The sequence below is a fragment of the Helianthus annuus genome, chromosome 17, assembly GCF_002127325.2.
Source record: "Helianthus annuus cultivar XRQ/B chromosome 17, HanXRQr2.0-SUNRISE, whole genome shotgun sequence".
Taxonomy (NCBI): Eukaryota; Viridiplantae; Streptophyta; class Magnoliopsida; order Asterales; family Asteraceae; genus Helianthus; species Helianthus annuus.
In genome coordinates this window covers 158,413,554-158,432,151 of record NC_035449.2, presented here as the reverse complement: position 1 = coordinate 158,432,151, position 18,598 = coordinate 158,413,554, and the positions used below count along the sequence as shown (strand labels likewise).

The following is an 18,598-nucleotide window of genomic DNA, read 5'->3' as shown; positions in this document are numbered from 1 at the left end:
GGTGGAGGTGAGAAGGAGGAGGGTGGGGATCGGTGGTTGCTGGTGGTGTAGGGTAAACAAGATGAGGATGGTGGGCCCATAATATTTTTTAATTAATTTGTTTTTATTATTTAGGTGGGGCCCACTTAAAGTTATCTTTTAGTTTTTAATTTTTATTTTTAATTTTAATAGTAAGGGTGTTTTTGTAATTTCATACCCACTTAACACAAAAAACTAACCTCCATCCGCGCCAGGGACTATCCGAGAAACAAAATTGCAAAAGTTGGGGACTATAGCGGTAATTTTAGAAAGTTGGGGACTAAAGGTGAAAAATGAACAAACCACAGGGACTATCCGGGCATTTTTCTCTTATTGGTATATAAAATTAGATTTTATTGGTATATAAAATTAGATTTATTAAACCCGTGTAATACACGTGGTTTTTTATAGATATACCTTTTTATTATTTACTATACAAAATTATATTTATTCGACTCGTGTAATAGATGATGTTTTTTAAGATATAACTTTTTTATTATTTGATATATAAAATTAGATTTATTCAACCCGTGTAATAAATGAGGTTTTTTAAAGATGTATTATTTTATTATTTGGTAAACAATGTTACATTTATTCAATTCGTGTAAAACAAGCGGTTTTAAAGATATAACTTTTTTATTTGGTATATAAAATTATATTTATTCAACCCGTATAATATGGTTCTTATAAATATAACTTTTTATTATTTAATATATAAAATTATATTTATTTAACCCGTGCAATAAAAGAGGTTTTTAAAGATATATTGTTTTATTATTTAGTATATAAAATTCATTTATTCGACCCGTGTAATACACGGGGTTATAACCTAGTCTATTTCTATTATATATAATAAATGTGTTAAATTTTGCTGATGTGTCAAGCTAGGAGGCCTCTAAATTGTGCATTTTGGCGGGAAAACTTCCGGGTCTTTTTTTTTCATTATACGGGTAAGTGCGGGATCCATACTATGACCCGACATTTAAATGTATTGAAAACCTAATTCTCCATCTCTTCACACAGCTCCGCTTCCTTCTAACCTAAATCCTTCAGCCGCATCTATCTCTCCATCTGATCGATCTGATCTCTGAAAATGGTCCATGATCTTACTGCTCTTGATCCTCGGTGTCGATTTCAGGTAAATTGTTATTTTAGTTGATATAGTTAGGGTTTCATCAACTGCTTCTTTTTTGATCGGATCTGCTCTTCATGTTTCAAAAAACCTAACTTTTAAATCGAATAAGTTTATGTGTTTTTGTATCGTTCTGGGGTTTTAGGTATGCACAGATGATGAAGGAGATGAAGATGACGACGATATTTGCCACCTGCGTCATTTTAGGATTTCATATTTTCAACTCTTCGCTTTCGTCGTTCTAGGGTTTCAAGTTTGCACCTCTTATTGGGATTTCATTGGTAATCTTCACAAAATTGCTTTTTTTAATGATCAAGGTTTTTTTTTTGGTTTCGTCTTGAAAGTCATCAAGTGATATAGAATAACCAAAATCAAGTGATATTGTTATGGGTTTTCTTCGTTTATTTTATGGGCGTGAGATTGACAGAAAGGATGTTGTAGGGTTTCCCATTCGTTTAAGAATGCCCATTGATTAAATACCCATGGAGACTGTTGAACATCGGTAATGGCCAAATTAGAAATACCCAGATGGGTTTTTGAGGAAATTGATCAAAAATATAATCTTGGTTTCGTCAATTGAATCTCCATTTTCATATCGAAACCACTTAAAACTGAAACGAGGACATGGAGCAACCACCGACACCATAAGAACCAAATACCATATCATGATCCTCCTCTCCGTTCAAGATAAGCATTCTCTGATCATCTTCAAGATAACTTATGTTATTTTATTCTAATATTGGTTTTGATGTAGGTGGTTGGTCAATGAAGTACGAGAAACTTAACCTAAGGTTAGATATTTTTTATTATTGTTATTCATTTTATTTTTCTCTAATTATTGAATTATACACAAAATACTTCAATCAGTTTATGGTATTCTAATTTTGAGATGATGAAGAATTAATAAAGTGCTTCCTTGCTGGTTTGATAATTAGAAGCTTCAGTATCATGTTTGCTATATCCATAATTTTTAATCTTGCTTTCATGGTTTTGTGTAATTATTTCAAGGTCAACCTAATTTGACAATGGTTTATTGGAAGGAGGCATTGGATTTATTGCTTAATTTTTATGTTCCACAGTTTCAGTAACTTGCATTCAGAAGAATATGTAAAATAATATGATTAATACTCAAGCATTTAACGATTGGGGTAAAATAAACCCTCATTTGTAACTCATTCCAGAAACTATATTTTTGTTTAATAAAACTGCATGCTAAATATTTGAGGCTATTTCGTAGGTCATTCCTGAAGCATTAGGAGTTACTATCACTAAGGAATACCATGTCAATTCTCTTGCCGTTCCTGGAAAAGCCAAAGAAGCTATCAGAGGCATTACTTAACTTACTCATAGAGACGGTACACCTTATCGATCACTATATATCTTTTGTATTTTATTGCTTGATTATTATTTATATTAAATTATAAGATATTAGGCCGGAATATGGTGATTGGCGCAAAATCCATTCAACTTGATCCTCTTCTTAGACCAATAGATCATCATGTCGATTGTGAAGTAGCAAGAATTACTACACCACTTTATTAGAGTATCCGTGGCATCATGTCTTTCTGAAGTAGCAAGAATTACTACACCAGAACCACCTTATAGGGATGAATCTATCAAGGTCTTTCGAGAAATTAATTGTTTCTAACAAAAGATTCAGTTGTTTATGAGTATTGTTTAATTGTTTGTCATTCCTTTTTATCATAGGAAATCTTCCAGCTAAATGTTGGCGTTTGGGTAATTGTCAAATGTGACGAGTTAAAGTTATCATAAAGCCATTAATACTTTGGAGGATGGTGGATCAATGAAGAAGCAAAAATATGGTGGATCCAGAGGTTATTTGCAGTTGAGACAGTTAGATGATTCCTTCCCTTTTTTCCAACTCCATGTCGCCTGCAAGTCATAGCCTCCACCTACAACCTTTGATATCCTTCCTATTTGACGGGCACATAATCAAAGACAGAGAAAGAAAGCTCTCTTTCTTCCAACTTTTGATATCCTGCCTATTTGCAACAGGTAATGTGCATTCTATGGCTTGATTTCTTCATCTCTGTAGATTTATGGTTTTTTTTGTTCTTATTAAGCGGATTTATTTGCTTATGTACTCGGATGCGGAACTCTAGAATCCATGTTCAACGATATCTGCTTCTCCAGCGAACTACGCCTCTTCCCTGGTGCACACCAGAATACCATAATCCGCATCCATTCTCCCCGTTTAACCTAATTCAATATATAGCAAACCGAGTTGGGTCATGTTTTATAACCTTTTATACCACTTGAAGATAAAGCATAGCCAACATTGACATGCTTAGCTGATTCTTTTAGCTGATTGGTGTTCATCTCACATATTTATAGGACTTTTATGTTGGTGATGCTGCTGGAAGAATAGATTATCATAGTGACACGGACAAGAAGTTTGAAGAGGTAATATGCATTATAAGATTTTGTGCTTCCTTTTTAATTCATACTAATACACCGGAGCGTCTGTAATTTGATCTTCGTTAATAATATTATGACTGTGTATTTGCTAAACTGGCTTTTTTTTGTTTCAGACAATTGGATTGAAGTTTTATCTTCCTAAGGAATACTTTGATGCTTGAAGAAGGATTTTACGACGAGCACAAGCCTACAATTTTGTCTTTAAATATTGCGATTCAACTAATATGGGTATATATGTTTATGATCTCGTTTGTGTTCATCCCTCCAAGTTGTTTGACGGAACAGATCTTCATCCCACCAACAAAATATTTCTTACTTCTCACAGTGAGTGAGTAACTGTTATAATTTCTACCATCATTATTCCATTACAGCTAATAGCTAATCTATACTCATAAAATCTAACCAGCAACATTAATCACATCTTGATTAGGCATTGTCTGACGGTCATAATATGTTCGTATCTGTAATAAGTTCCAATTAATAATGAGTACATAGTAGGTTAAATAATACATAATAATTTATGAGGTATTCACTATTCTATACAGGTTATCTCCGTTGAGGACTCCAAACGCCTAAATGCAGTTGAATCTAGCTTCCAAGACCCTGAAGCCATTGTGAAAGCAATCGGGAACGCCACTAAAGTCGTACTCATAATTAGTCCATGTTAAAATGGTCCAACCACAAAGGTCACCCCAGCAGAAGCCCTACAGTTAATCCTAGGTGCTCAATTTGCAGTACACTTCTATATGAAAACAAGTAAACAACACATATCAAATGTTAAATTCTTTTTTATTCTATTGTTTTTCCATTGTGTTTTCAGGTATAGGTATCTGGACCAATTCTAGATGAAAACTAGGTGAGAAGCATGGTGAATGAGATAACAAGGGTGAAGCTTCAACAAGTGTTTTTTAATTTCTATCCATGAACACTTTGCTTTCTGAACACATAGGCATGGGTCTGTTTGGGAAGACAGAGTCAAAGATAATAGATATAACAAGGGCGTGTATTGAATTAGTATTACTTCTATATGTTTCGAGGGTTAATTTAAAATTTACTTGACAATACTTCTATTCAAGTTTTCATTCATAGGAATACCATGAACCCAAGTGATTCTCTTTTTTAAACAAGTAATGTTTTGTTTAGAGTGCAGATAAAATTTACTTACGGCATTATGACATTAAAAGACCCGTCCACCGGACAGGTATAGAAGATAGGAGATAGGGATCATCGAGCTCGATGCTGCCACTGATTCTATATACGATTCGTGATGTTTTATCACCATTCCGGTTTGATGTTCCACCCGAGACCAATTAATCATCGTCAAATTCGTTTGAGATTATTTCGCTACTGCTATTTTGAAGGTGAGTGAAACCTGCAATTGTGTTAATTTCGCTACTATTAATTTATACTCGCTTTAATGTATATGTGACTATTTAAAGGGACTAATACGAAGCTAAGGAGTTGATTTTACTATATTAACATGGTTCCTATATTTGCTGTCCAATCTGCATGTTACAGTGTTAATTTGAAGCTTAAAATTTGATTTTAATAGGTTAGTTTGGTTGCCATACATATTGGAGTGTTAATTAGATTTTAGAAAGTTGATTTAATGGTTTACGTTGACTTCTATACTTTGGTGTGCAATTTGCATGTTTAAAAGGTGAATATGTAGCTAAAATTTGATTTAGTAGTTTAACATTGCTGCTATACTTGGTTGTCCAAACAACAGGTTTAGAGGGTTAGTTTGAAGACACAAATGGTAGGGTGTTTCATGCATTCTAGGTGTTCGATGAAATGTCCCAGGTTTATTTTGTTGTTGTGTAATGTAATACGTAACAGTTCTTGGATGAAATCCTACATAGGATCATCATAAGTTGTTTACACTTACAAGTTCGTGGTTTTAGTCAGCATGATCTGAGAGGTTTAAATGTTAAGTGGGAAACACTTTTGAATTGTCACTTGAAGTTGGTGGAATTTACAAGTTAGGATTCTACATAAAAATCATGTTCATCATCTTAAGAAAAGAAAATAAGAACAACTTTATTGACTTCATCAATTTCGTGTTTAGTGTTTAATCATTTACTTCGTTACTTTAGCTCATAGTCACATAAATCGCTCAGAGTCCAGCGAATTCCGTATTGGTTCGTTTTGTACCAAATCAAAATTCGTTTTGTCCCAAATCGCTGCTGGCACTCGACTTCAATATAATGGTACGTTGTTCCAATTCGATTTTGCAATCGATCATGATGGTGGGTTATGTGATTTGGATCGTTTATCAAGGCGATCCGCTACCCTATAATACGCGGCTGGTACGTCATAATTAACATCTAAAATAGGGATAGGGGCACTATTATAGGGGAGTCTGTTATTTGTGGAATGAATCGTTGACCGAATTGGGCTACGATATGGCGGGAATCAACAGGCGGGAATTCGACGTCTAAATTAGGATTTTAAAACTTTATGTTTATGTTTTTCTATTTGCTAATATATGAATATTGGATTTTAATCATTTGGATTTATGAAATTAGTAAATTCTGTTTTAATTTTTGTTTACCGAACCAGTCGGAATGGTACACCGAACCGAATCATACGGGATCGTACCGAAATGAACCTACCCCCTTCGAACCAAATTCGTCCCAACTAGCGAAATGCGAACCGCGTACCCGAACCGGAGCGGTCCGCGAAATAAGTGACTATGCTTTAGCTTGATTGACATTGTTCATGTTGTAGAGTAGAAAAACAAGTGCATGCGGTCAGGTAAAATCAACTTGGTTTCTGTTAAAATAAAATAAAAACATGTGGGCCGACATATTCAATTACTTTTTAACTAAACCATCAAGTTTTGTATTTCTTTTTTCAATAACGTTTTTATTTTATCTAATATAGCTTTAATTTAGATCTAAGAATTATTATCTTAATATAAAAACATTCAAGTTGTTACATAAACATCATAAGCATAGAGCATATTTTATATTTTATATTTTTAAATGTAAGTATGTAACAAAACAGTTATATTTAAATCTAGGACTGGTGTTAGACATCTTTTTATGGTTAGGAGTTGGATTTTGGGTAGGTAATCTACTACAAATCTTTTTATGGTTAGGATTTGGGGCTCATTCACGGTAAGCTTATGCTTCATTCCCCTGTGTATTAAGCACTATGATTTTTTATATTAATTGAGTGGGAGTATATTGCGTCTTACGTGATTCTGTTTTTCAGATTAGAGATTAATCGAGTAAAAGACAAGAAACATATAAATATTGGCTAGGATGATTCGTGGCGCTACACAGGAAATTTGGTGGAGTCAGGTATGTGACTATTTTTTTTGAACTATATAAACATTATTAAGGATTCATGTTTATGCTTTTACAAGGCAATCATGTATGGGAAAATATATAACACCTGTTTTTGTTTGTTTTTTTTTGCTCTCACAAAACCTTCTCATATTAAGCGTTGGCAATCATGCTAAAAAATCTTTGTCCAAAACATATGTGTTTTAGTCTATTTTTCAATTCCAAATAGCCCGATACGGCGATACCTGGTATGAAGATCATATGAAGAGCGCCAAAGAAACCAAATTTAGCAGGTAAAGGGAATGGGTCAAACCGCTAAAATTCTATCTTTAATGGGTACCACCTCCTAAATTATTTTATTCATAGATTTAGATTATCGTTATGATGATATTGTTTATGTAATCATAATTAAAGCATAAACATATCATTGTGGCGACTTTAGTTTACAGTTTTGGTTCCTTTTACAGGTGCGAGATGCAAGAAATTTGTTTGACTAGGGCAATGTTCACTCTTCTAGGGGTGGATATTGATGAATACCAGGTTAGAAAATTTATCTATACTACCTAATAATCGCTTGATTTTAGATGCTTGGATATAGATCTTCCTCTTTTTCTTTAAATAAACTTATACTCGATATTTTTATTTTTATATAGATGCTGTGTGTTAAGGAAAAGCAAAGAAAGAGTTTGCATCTGGCATTTGCAAGATTTTTGAAATAACAAAGTGGGTTCATTGTATTTTAATAATGTGTTTTGATGGATTGAAGATCAATATACATCAAGTAAGTATGATTCTTATAAATCTGTTCACACTTGGTATTTTTATTAGGTTATATTGTCGAGGGTTTCACTCGAATTTAGTCAGGTTATTGCAAGTTTTGATAATCTGATAAGTTAAGCTTGAATTATAAATTTTGGTTTAAATATGTTTTTGATTTCAAGTGGTTTTTTCAATTTTGTATATATTTGTTAAATTTATGTTTAATTTCAAGTTTGCTTTTCCAACTTTACTTCGAATCTCTAGAAAGTTGTAAATGTAACACATCCTTTATATGTTCATCTTTCCATTATATTTAGCTTGGATTATGGTTTTTTAATTGTTGGAGGTGTAATCACACGCAAATGAAGCTTCAATATATGTAATTCATTTATTCAGTTGAGTATGAGTATGCCGATGACACACCTTTAGTGAAATTGAAAATCATGCTTTATCAAGAACATAAGCATGACTTAGGGATTGTCTACAAGTGGTTCGTATACAATTCGGCCACCACCTGTAGGTGGATCCATTGGTCCTCAAAGGTTTGGAACAAAGTATTCAATGTAGGTATGTTTCTTCTTTCTTGGTTTGGTGATTGTTATTTATATATCATTTTATAAGTATACAACTGGATAGTTATTTTTCTTATATGTTGTTGCAGTTTTGGGCTGCAGTTACACGACAAGATGAACAACCATTCAAGCAACCGGCTTCAAGCAATCGACAATATCGTCTGGTGGGTCTTGCTTCGTTGCCACAATTATGTTGTACATAGATTCTAACATAATTATGTATCAAAAGATCCACAATTTCGGTATTTAACCATTATGCAACCAATAAATTTTTTATTTATTCTCAAACTTTCCTTATGATTACGATAACACTTTCACCGCTGTTGGTGGATTTTCAAGTTATGATCACGACCTTCCTGATTCGTACTCCAATTCGCATTCAGCCACTCATGGGTACAAGTGATGAATACAAGTATAATAGCTGATAGTACAACTTCATCTAAGAATAAATTTTGCAATAAGAGATGGATTGAATTTTGAGATTTATTGTGTAAGTGATGAATATAAGTATAATAACTCATAGTACAACTTCATCTAAGAATAAATTTTGCAAGAAGGTTAAGTTTATTATATGAGATGTTTGTACATTATTATACATCGTATGTGCCATTTTCAATACGAACACAAGTCAACATCTAATTGAAGCTACATGTTTTAGTAGTTAATTACATTTGTTGATATTCATCACTAATGATGTTGATATGATTTCAAATGGACCGATAGAAATGCATTCAATCTATGGTACATTTTTTTTGTTGGTAATGTTTGCCAAACATGAATGGTTATCCACTTATAAGAAATCATATAAAAAAATTTGTAAATATAATTTTTTTTAACACAATCCATAACCCGTGAAGCTCACGGGTATATAACCTATTATCCTTTCATCTTGGTTTGAATCATTCTACATACATAGAAAATTATCTGGTAATATTTTGAAAATTATATGATAATTGTTACCATTGATAAATTGCATTGTTTGCATATATTATTATATACGATTCACATTGAATCATTGTATAAATATCCTCACAAATTTTATAAAAAAAACCCTTGTAATAAAATTAATAAAATATTAATATCCTTAAAATAGAGCGACCCGTGGGTACCACGGGTTATAACCTAGTTTTAATATATATAGTAATGTGAGGTTAGCTCATTTAATAGAGGCATATGCTCTTAAAGGTGAAGTCACAAATTGAAACCTAGATAAAGAGATTAATTTCGTATTATTATCAAATTGAGTAAAAGTAAACGTCATCATTAAATAATTTAGTAAGAGAAAAGGAAAAAGTCTTCGCTAAATACAACGTCTGTTTTCCTTTACTAATTTACCTTTTTTTCTTTCTTTTACTTCATCGTTTAAGAGGGAATTAGAATTTAATGTACGCGTTACAATAAATCATTATACATGGTGTGTTGTTAAAAAAATAGGCATCATAAGTTAAGTTATACTTGCATTATAAATTAAGTTATACTTTTAGATGATACATGTTTATATATTAATTTATATCTAATCTAATAGTATAATCATTTTACGTTTTCTTCTTTAAATTTTTACACTTATTTATGTATATGTACGAACAAATCACAATAAGCGTATGTGTATATATATATATACACAAGAAACATGAGCGCTTCAACGTATTGCACTTAAACGAAATATTAATTCGAACATTTTTTTATAAATTACATTTTTCTTAAATTAAAGGTTGAATGAAATTTATGTTTCTAGCATTATCAATACCGTTTGCTTAGCAATTAGTATAATAAGAACACAATGGAAACAATGTTACATGATTATACACTTGGATTTTATAACATGACTCGTGTGAATTCAAACAGTACAATATGGCATGTTAGAGAGGACGGTGTGTAAGGCGGAGAATTAGCGTGGAGGTTTCGGCCACGCCGGTACACCGCCCCATGGCCCGGCGTGGAGGGGGTAGCGTCGAGAATCTCGCTGGCATGAAGACAGTGAGGGATCTAGACCAAAATTTTAGGGGTAACATTCAATTTTTTTTACCATACTTTCATACAAAGTAAATGAAACAAAAGTAAAAACAGGATAATAAATAAAGTTAAGGACACACCTAATGGATTTCTCCTCTTTGATTTTAAAAGCATGAAATCGAGCCATTACATCCCCTTCTTTTATTTTATTAAAAGTTTCTCTTTCGACCATACAAATTAGAGCATTATTCAAATACCCATCGCCCATTCGATTGCGTAAATCCGTCTTAATAAACTTCATTAAAAAACATAGCCTTGCGGTTGCAATTGGTAAAATGTAACACCCCAAATTTCGTATGTTATAAAATAATATTATTTGGTGATGCTAAATAATGGAAGACGGTAACGGTAAAACGGTACCGTAAGGAAATGATAGTAAATTTAAATATATGTGTGTATCTAAGTTAAATAAAAAAAGCGACTAACTTAGTATGGGAAATAACAAATTTAAACACACTTTGATAGACAAGGGGGCTAATGTGTAAATATGTAATGGAATTTATAAAAAAAAAGAAGCCAGTGTTGTGTCTGGCTGTTTGTGCGATCGAACAAGAGGGCAGGAAGGAGAAACTCTACTCCTTCAACTCTTCACAAGAAATTCAGAAGTTGATGATGAAATCAGACACGAAATCGAATGCATGAGCCTAGTTAATCTCTAACTTAAGTGATTTGAGCATAAGGTAAGTTGAATGTTATGTTTTGATACACTTTTATGAAGTAGGTGTTAATAAATCTATGAAATTTTATGAAATTGAACTTGTTTATAAGTTAGAATCATCAAATAGAAGATGTTTTATGCATGAAACTGATTGGATTGAAAGTTTGAGTAGAAACCCATTTGGGTGAGAAGCTAGCATGAGTAGGATGATCAAGTAGGATCATGTATGTGAAGTTTTGATGTATGATCTTGATTATAATACATGAATGATAAGTAAATTGATGTAGAAAGAGAGAATCATGTAAACTTGGATGATTATTGAAGATAAGTGAGTTCAACTAGTAAAATGTCATGCTTTATATGTTTGTACAATATGCTTAAATGCGAAACCCGCCTAGTGTTCGATGAAATGCTTAAGAGAACAAGTATGTGGATTACTAGTAAGGATGATGTCGGGTTCAAGGATAGTGTTAAATTGGTTAATTTTGAATGATGATTGTTAATCGTGAATTATGAGATGACTAGTACGAAAGGAATTGTTTATGTTGTGCGCATATATGATCTTGTGGTTGTATATGTGTTTTACTATGTGAGTAGGGAATGAAAGGATGCGATTCTAGTTTATACTTTGTGTTGTTGGAAATTGGCGTGCTAGTAAAGTTAAATTAGGATATGAGTGTGACATGAATGCAATATTAGAATGTGCGTTATATTAATGAAGTAGTAACCTTGATGGTATGAAAGTATAGGATCATGCTTAGATGGGAAAGCATGGAAGGCAAACGGAAAGGATATGAGGAAGCAAGCACGAAACGGGCACTCGAGGTAAGTGATTTTCGTAGTCACTTCTTATTTTGTTTATGTAATGTAGTGACTAGTTAATTAAGCATGATGATGATTGAAGTTGAGTATGGTTTGATTGTATGAATTTGGTGATTTTTACTACATAGACCGAACGGGTCAAAACAAGGTAGTGTTGATATGTCAGAATGATGCTTAAGTAATGGCTACAGTATTGTAACCGGGTAATGGGTAGAATTTCATATAAGAATGCTAATCGGGAAACGGAGACGCAAATTATAGACAAAAGACTCGATTGTGAGCTATAATCAACGAATAAACCAATTTGTGAATGGAAATTTATTATCAAAGTATGACTTCATAGGAATGAATGAAGTGTATGAGTTTTAGCGCATACTACGTATCAGGTGAGTAAATCCAAAGTACGATACTCTAATTAATTTAAAAGTGTTATAATTATAACGTTCATATGAACCTTAAGTTTAAACATATGAGTTGTTTACTAAAAACATGAACGGGTCGAATAATTTGTAATTGACTAATTAGTTGAAGGCACATTAGTTGAGAAACTATTCCTAGTTCGGGTGTTAGAAATTGAGTCTTATGAAAGAGGACTAATTTACGATCACGTAGGAAGAAACGGGATGCAAAACGGATCAAAAACGAGAAAGTTATGTTCGTTTTTGTGTAGATTAGCGTTGCTGGAAATTGCTGCAATCAGCAGCAAACATTATGGAAAGAAAGGGGGTCGCGCCACGCGACAGCAGGGGCAAGGAGCCGTCGCGCGACACGACTGCAAGCTGGGTTGGCGAAAATTGTTTATTTAGTTGGTTTTGTCTCGCGAACTCGTTCAAACACATTTTAAGTTACGTATGACTAATCCTTCATATGTTTTTGTGAATTGTAACGCTTAACCACCCGGTTTCGATTGTAAACGTTTATATGTATTCTGTTAGGAAAAATAATTACCTTCCGACAGTCGGAACTGCTAGGTAATTATGAATAAAAGAAAGAATGCCCGTAGCCTCTTACGTACGTGATCTTTTCATTGGGAAGCTTGTATTTAGGGTGTCTTAGCAAACCCTTTTGGGATGTCTTATGTAGCGTGTATGTTTGTATAGTTTGTACATTTGTTTATGTGTACATATTCATGTAGTGAAGTACGTGTTTAATTTATATGTATGATTGCATCTGTGTATGAAGTGGGATTTATTGCTTACGAATGAATGGGGTATGCGTGTATGATTGAGTGTTAAGTTACTAAACCGGGATCTTAAGCATGAAATAAGAATGCAGGTACGCCATAAGGACCTTGCGAAGGTTCAAAGAATTGGAATGCATGATTATACAGGAAAGCTTAATCGAGGAGACTTGCATGAGAAGAAGGAATATGGAGTGGTTATTTGATTGCATATGTTTAATCTAAGAAAGACGTCACCAAATCTTAATGATGTTTATGTATGTGGTGAATGCAGGTTGGGCGAACATAATATTATTATGAAGAATAAGAGGACTGAAGATCGAGTCAAGAGTAAGGATTGTACGGGAAGAGTGGTCACTCGATTGGAGTTTTATATTTTAATTAATGTAATTTAAAAAGAATGAATGTTGTAAATCTTTTAGTAAAGTACTATTTATTCTAGTAATAAACCCAAGTATGTTACGTGGCTAATAAAGAAAGAAAATATTTGGGCTCATATCTCCGCTAAATCGCTTTCAAGTTGATACGTGTTAGGGTGTTTCATAAAACCAACGCTAACTTCACTATCCGGTAAACCTAAGAAAAAAATTAGTTTGTTCCCATTAAAAATCAAAAGAACCCAAGTCATTTGGGCTTTCAACCATGTAGTCTTTTTAATATGTTGTTTATATGGGCTATTGAGTTTTTATTATAGTGGACTTTTAACCATTTATTAGTGGGCTTTTAATCATAAATTTACGACTTGGCTTTTAATAAAAGCAGTGGCAGAACCAGACTTTTATACCTGGAGGGTCGCAATGTAATTTGTATATACACAACAAGTATATTTATTTATGTTTTTCGATAGATGTACTACGACCGTTGTAATGATTTTATTTTGCTAACGGTAAGCTAAACACTCTTATAGATTAATATTTGTTTTGAGTTTTTTTATTGAAAATGGAAAACTATATTATAAAAAATAAAACTCTACATTAATTTAAATAACATATTAAACAGAACCCACCGGTAATAAAAAATAAATCTCTACATTAATTTAAATAACATATTAAACAGAACCCACCGGTAAGAATAAAGTAATTAAATAAAAGAAATTAGAGATTTTTAATACTTATCAAAGTAAATTAATAGAAGACTTGTTCAAGATTTTATATATTATTTTTAACCTGATGTTGATCGTTGAGTGTTTGTTTCCAAGTACTCTATAAAGCCCAAGAAACATTTTAAAAAATAATAAATTTGTTGGGCCGCACAATGATTTATAAAAAGCCCATGTAATCAATTAATAGGGATTAGGGTGTACATCTTCCCTTCCAAATATAAAACAGAATGCTCGCTGACCAGTCAACCATCGCATCCATCGGGAAAAAAAATTAATGGTCACGATACCTTCTCTTCTTCTATTTTTCTTTTAACAAGGATGATTATTGAAGGGGTAGCATAAAAGTTTTTAAAGTTTTTCAGAGTTAACGAACTCACAAAAATGGTAAGGAATAAAAGAGATTTTGAACTTCCTCGTTAAAGTTGAGGAGTAGTGGGCGCTATCCCTCCCATAAGGCTAAGTCCGCCCCTACATGGAGGGGATGATGAATGGTGACGTGGAGCGATGTTATTGGTTGCTTTGTTTATAGTCGTTGTCAACAGCTATAATTTTTTATAAGAGAAATGTTTTTTTATTGAAAAATAAATAAAAAATCTCTATTTAATTCAAACCATTCAACAATTATTTACTAAAATTTCTTCTACCCCACTCCAAATTTTATAAATTCCTCGTTAGTTTTATAAAAAAAAAGTATACTCACAACCGTTCATTCAACCCAAACAACCCGTATGGCCGAGGCTAGACACCAAATACCACTTCACCTCAAAACCGCCCTCCTCTTCAAGTTCCGGGTAACATACACGACATATCGGCATACGCACATCTTCTATCAAACTATAACATGGTTTATCCGCCACAATTACAAATACTAACTTCCCTCAACAACATCTCGATTTTTATATCCCAAATGCCCTTATACCCGAATTCGTACCTAAAACGCAACCACAAGATATCGTTGAACTGTCCTCACGAAAAAAAGAAACTATAAGAAGAAAACCAAGGCGGAGAAGGAAAAGCCGTTGTGGACAAAGTTGTTCATCCATGGACAAACGAGGAAGAATTGGTGTTAACAAAATCTTGGATTTCTATTTCGAAGAACTCGGTTTTAGGTACATTTTATTTTATATTTATTGTTAAAAAATAGATGTTGTTGAAAAAAGATTATGCATTTTTTTGGTCTTTATATTAATACTACGTTTTTTCTATAAATAGATACAAATCAACACCGTGATGAATTTTAGGATCAAATAAATAATCTTTAAAACCAAACAATGAAACGAGAGTACTATAGGAAGAATGATAGTCTCTTTTGAAAATGACGTGAAATAAATACCGCCATAACCGCCTTCAATGGTCATTACCTAAACATAAAGAACAACCCAAAAAGCGGTGAAACTGAAGTTGATTACGTGACTCTGACGTTTAGTGTTTATACAGAAAAAAAGGAGGGACGTTCAAATCTCTTCCTCTTAGATATGTGGCAAGGCACTCCTCAAAGTGGGCAAAAGTACCTCTAGTGGGGCAATCGTCGTCTAAAAGGACGAAAACAAGTTCCTCCTAATCGCTTGGATGCTCGTACCGAGCATGATATAAACTAAAGCGACGACGAGGTTGAAGCGGAAGGCCCACTCGATAGAGATAAATCCAAAAAGAGGGCGCAAATATCATATACTTCGGGTGTCGACTACACCAAAAGTTTAACCGACCTAAATGAACGTACTGGTATGTCCAAAAACATCCAACAATAAAGGAACACCCATAAAGATAAGGTTATCGAGCTTTTTGAACAAAAAGTACATTTGGAAATGAGAAGGATTTGACGAAAGAAAAGTGAGCGGATGTGAAATTCCTCTCTATAAAAACCGGTCACGTTGACGATAAAGAAAGAGACATGTACGAGAAACTTAAAGAAGATATCAAAAAGAAGTACCGTACTTAGTTTGGTTTTTTTATGTTAGTTTCGTTTTTATTATTAATTTTTTTAAGATTATGTAATGTTTTTTTTAGTTTATGTAATTTTTTATTAATGCTATTTCTCTATTTAATATTAATGTTTTTTTTAAGTTAATAGATTTTTAAACATAAACTAATTAAATAGTGAATGTCACTTGTCGTTCTGCGTCACCCTTCCACGTCCCATCCTATCTGATGCTTTTTGAAGCTTAAAAGGGAAACTTGGCTTTGTTGACGTGACTAACACGTGACGCTTCATGCCATCTCTTTATGCCCCTCCACACCGAGCAGACTTATAGATTAAAGAGAAAAATGCTTGGATAGTCCCTGTGGTTTGCCCATTTTTCAGCTTTAGTCGCTAACTTTCTAAAATTACAGCTATAGTCCCTACCTTTTACAATTTCGTTCCTGGATCGTCCCTGGCGTAGATGGGGGTTAGTTTTTCATGTTAGGTGCGTGTGAAATGACAAAAATACTCGTACTATCAAATTAATAACTAAAAAGTTAAAAGAAATATAATTAATATTTAACAATTTATGTGATACCCACCACCCACCCTACCCATTTCATCTTCCCCACTCCACAGCACCAACAACATCTCCACTTTCAACCACCACCACCATCTACCCCCACTTCACCATAACCACCTGAAGAGGTATGGTCCCAATTCCATGCACACATGGTTGGGACCACACCACCTTTTTTTATCCAACATGGCGCCTACCCAGAAGCTTCTAGAAGCTTCTGGAAGATATCAAGGTGGCACCAAAGATGCTCCTCCAGACAAAAAGGACAGCACGTGTCACCAATAATCAAACGCCATGTGGACTTGCAACACGATCTAAGGACAGACTGACAGCTGCAGTACTAATTCTCCTACCTGGACGAATAACGGCGCGCCACGTCATCCACTATCCTGACCACAACAGAGGAGACCAAGAGGATATTCCCCTTGGTCGGACAGCTGGCGCCCGGTGGCAGCTGGCAAGGCCTCTCCTTCCTCCTTCGTCCTTCGGCTATAAATAGGACCCTTCCTCATTCAGGTAGAACATTCTGCTCTCCTCACATTTCACCTACAACACACACTATTTCTCCTCAAAGCAGTACTTATTCTCACGCCGGAGGATGGTCAGAAGGAGAACCCCCCTATTCTCCTCCTTGTGGTGAGTCACCGGTGTTCTGTTCTGCAGGATCCCAGTCATCGGCGAGTAGAGAAGGAGATTGGACCCCATATACGAGATGACCCAGCTGGTTAGCCCGAGTGTTAACCAGTGTTTCATCGCCACCACGCATAAAAGAAGCTTCTATTCGTCCTTCTGAGAAAGTTTATTACCCGTTTTCAAACTGTTCAACTTTAATGTCCAAAGACGAGGTCAAAGAACATACACCGGCTTCATCATCTACTGCTGCCGGAGAAATTGGAATGAGAAAGTGCGTTGAATGTAACTGTCGTTTTTGTATAAACTGCAAAGTGCCTTGGCGATCAATGTAGTATAATCCGAATTTGATTCTATACCCAATAATCCATTCGAAATCATCCATCAATGTCCACACAAAATAGCCCTTTACATTGATTCTATACCCAATAACAAAGTTGGCTTTTGTCTTTACATGTGAAACAATATCTTGATCATTCCTCCATTAACTGTGGAGACAGCAGTTAGGCCTTCCTCTTGCAAAATCCCAGTTTCAAAATCAACACTCTCACCGGGGAGTTGAAATATTTAAAAATTTGAAAACTACCTTAACCATGATCGGTTTCCGTTCGTGTTCTTCTTCACTACGGCCTACGGGTGGTGACCGGCCCCATTTGAAGCTTCTTTTGAAAACGGATTCTTTTCGGTGTTGTTCCCTGAGCGTTAAAGTCTGGACTGTTAGCAACACTTTGCGTAGGGCGTCTCCTTATCTTGATTCCTGTATCAGCAATATTGTAACAACTCTCACAAAAAGTAATAATTAGGATATAATTACTCAATAAGAAAACCCTAATTAAGACACCCAAGTAATTCTGCATTAACCCTAAAATTTTCAGAACAATCGGAATCAGGATCAGGGGCCCTAAAACTCAAGGGGGGTAAACCATAGCTAACGATTATCTAAAATATTCGTTGTCCAAATTGAATTTCGTTTAAGAGTCGAGTCAGCAAGGCTAGTCCCGAACCCAGCTAGCCTATATAATTAGACTGCTTCCCTTACGGACCGTAAGGGAAATGGCATACGGTTCGTAAGCGTGTCCAAAAATCAGTATAAATAGCAGACATTGGCACTTGCTTTCTGAAGTTGAAACGACGTAAGAATTCTCTGTGTACGTCGAGTTATAGCAACAACAGTCCACACCACACACTAATTTACGAAGTGCTGCCACAAAACAGGGTAATAACTCGATCGCTATTACGATTCATTTTCCGACCGATCAATATATCCAATGGATGTTTAAGTGCCGCCCACATTAGGATTATACTTTGTTGTTCGTCGTTAATTCGATGGATGTTTAAGTATCGCACTTTGTCGTTCGTTGTGAGAATTTGATCTCGTGAGTTATCGTAAATGTTGTATTGATCACTAACCCAGTTTTGTGTGCATTGTTATTTAAATTAGGTTAACAAGGCTAAACCATATTCTGTCCGTGTTAAATCTGCAATGTGAGTCATTCTCTT

General features: G+C 34.2%; 2 long non-coding RNA genes across 24 annotated transcripts; both read left to right on the top strand.

Moving 5' to 3' along the window:
• Window positions 1–1,005: 1,005 nt before the first annotated feature.
• Window positions 1,006–8,516, top strand: LOC110925860. 22 transcript variants are annotated; one of them, XR_004885697.1, is made up of 16 exons: window positions 1,006–1,156; window positions 1,296–1,431; window positions 1,905–1,941; window positions 2,230–2,298; window positions 2,388–2,505; window positions 2,583–2,771; window positions 2,858–3,166; window positions 3,506–3,574; window positions 3,703–3,917; window positions 4,135–4,309; window positions 4,410–4,950; window positions 6,809–7,175; window positions 7,350–7,422; window positions 7,536–7,663; window positions 8,038–8,208; window positions 8,303–8,516. It is a non-coding gene; the product is annotated as an uncharacterized LOC110925860 (long non-coding RNA). The 22 variants fall into 22 exon arrangements; XR_004885691.1 differs by lacking the exon at window positions 2,230–2,298; XR_004885698.1 differs by lacking the exon at window positions 2,230–2,298 and having other exon boundaries at window positions 1,592–1,941; window positions 3,703–3,913.
• Window positions 8,517–10,772: 2,256 nt separating this feature from the next.
• LOC110923251 lies at window positions 10,773–13,382 on the top strand. 2 transcript variants are annotated; one of them, XR_002583909.2, is made up of 3 exons: window positions 10,773–10,906; window positions 11,634–11,709; window positions 13,161–13,382. It is a non-coding gene; the product is annotated as an uncharacterized LOC110923251 (long non-coding RNA). The 2 variants fall into 2 exon arrangements; XR_004885684.1 differs by having other exon boundaries at window positions 12,982–13,382.
• Window positions 13,383–18,598: the final 5,216 nt, after the last annotated feature.